The sequence below is a fragment of the Petaurus breviceps genome, unplaced genomic scaffold (assembly GCF_028583685.1).
Source record: "Petaurus breviceps papuanus isolate PSGF00001 unplaced genomic scaffold, PetGlider_PUasm1.0 79, whole genome shotgun sequence".
NCBI lineage: Eukaryota > Metazoa > Chordata > Mammalia > Diprotodontia > Petauridae > Petaurus > Petaurus breviceps.
The window spans coordinates 12974930-12976168 of record NW_027186523.1 but is presented as its reverse complement, the minus strand read 5'-3'; the positions used below and the strand labels follow the sequence as shown (position 1 = coordinate 12976168).

The 1239-nt window shown below is 41.3% G+C and overlaps 1 pseudogene; it reads right to left on the bottom strand.

Moving 5' to 3' along the window:
- Nucleotides 1-266: 266 nt before the first annotated feature.
- On the bottom strand, nucleotides 267-776 carry LOC138175745 (small ribosomal subunit protein eS25 pseudogene; annotated as a pseudogene).
- Between the last annotated feature and the right edge of the window lie 463 nt (nucleotides 777-1239).

Genomic DNA, 1239 nt, shown 5'->3' with positions numbered 1-1239 from the left:
TTCTGTGATGTAGCTACTAGAATTATATTTATTCCTCAGGAAGATAAGACTCAATAGAAGTTAAAAGACCTAACCATCATCACACAGTGAAAAAGATCCACAGGTGAGATGCTAAACCTAGGTCTTTCTGGTTCTAGGTCTGATATACTAACCACAATGTCATGCTGTCTCTCCGTGACCTCTGTGACTTTTCTCCTAGTTGGAAAATGATTTCTTTCTCATAGTGGTACTTTAATCCAACCTCCTGCACTTAGCTGCCAAAATGATTTTTTTTAGTCCAATAAGTTTATTTTTGAAAATCTACACAGAAATGTTGAACCATTTCATGCATCTTCAGCAGCTGGAGCATCTCCACCCTTGGTGTTCCTGGTATATATCACTTATGCTCTGTGCTTGGAAACCAGCTTAATCGGACCTTTACTAAGCAGTTCCTGGAGAGCTGCTCGGGCTAGAGAACCCCAGATCTTCAGTCTCTCTGAGACTACTGCAGGGGTGATAAGTTTATAGTTGGGGACCTCCTTGCAGAGTTTGTCATATGTTGCTTTGTCAAATAGAACCAGATTGTTGAGCTTGTCTCGAACTTTTCCCTTGGACCACTTCTTCTTCTTAGCCTTGCCCCCAGACTTGTTCACGGGATCTTTGTCCTTCTTGGCCGACTTGCCAGCATCTTTCTTCTTCTTATCGTCCTTGGGAGGCATGGTGAGGCTTCAGGTACTGCTGCTGCTGCCGCCTCCGAGCTAAGATCCCAAAATGATTTTCTTAAAACAGGTCTGACCATTCTTCCTTCCCCTTACTCTATAAACTCCAGTGCTTCACTATTATCTCTAGAACCTAATATAAAATCCTTTGTTTAGTTTGTAAAAATCCTTCACAACCTGATTTCTCCCTACATTTTCATTTCTCTTCCTTCTAGTTCACATACTCTATAATTCAACATTCCTCCCAAAGGATACCCCTCTCCCAACTGTGCCTTTCAATTGGTTATGTCTCCTGCCTGGAATTCTCTCACTCCTTATCTCTAGTTCCTGGATTGCCTTTCCTTCAAGATTCACTTAAATGTGCCTTCTTCAAGAGGTTCTTCCCCTCCTTTCCCACTTCTGAGATCATCTGCCATCTACAATTTACATTGTAAAAAACTTATACACACATAGTTGTTTGCATGTTGTCTTCCCCATAGAAAGTGGGTTCCTTGAAGGTATAAGGCATGTTTTCGTCTTTCTTTGTATTTCTGCAGCATTT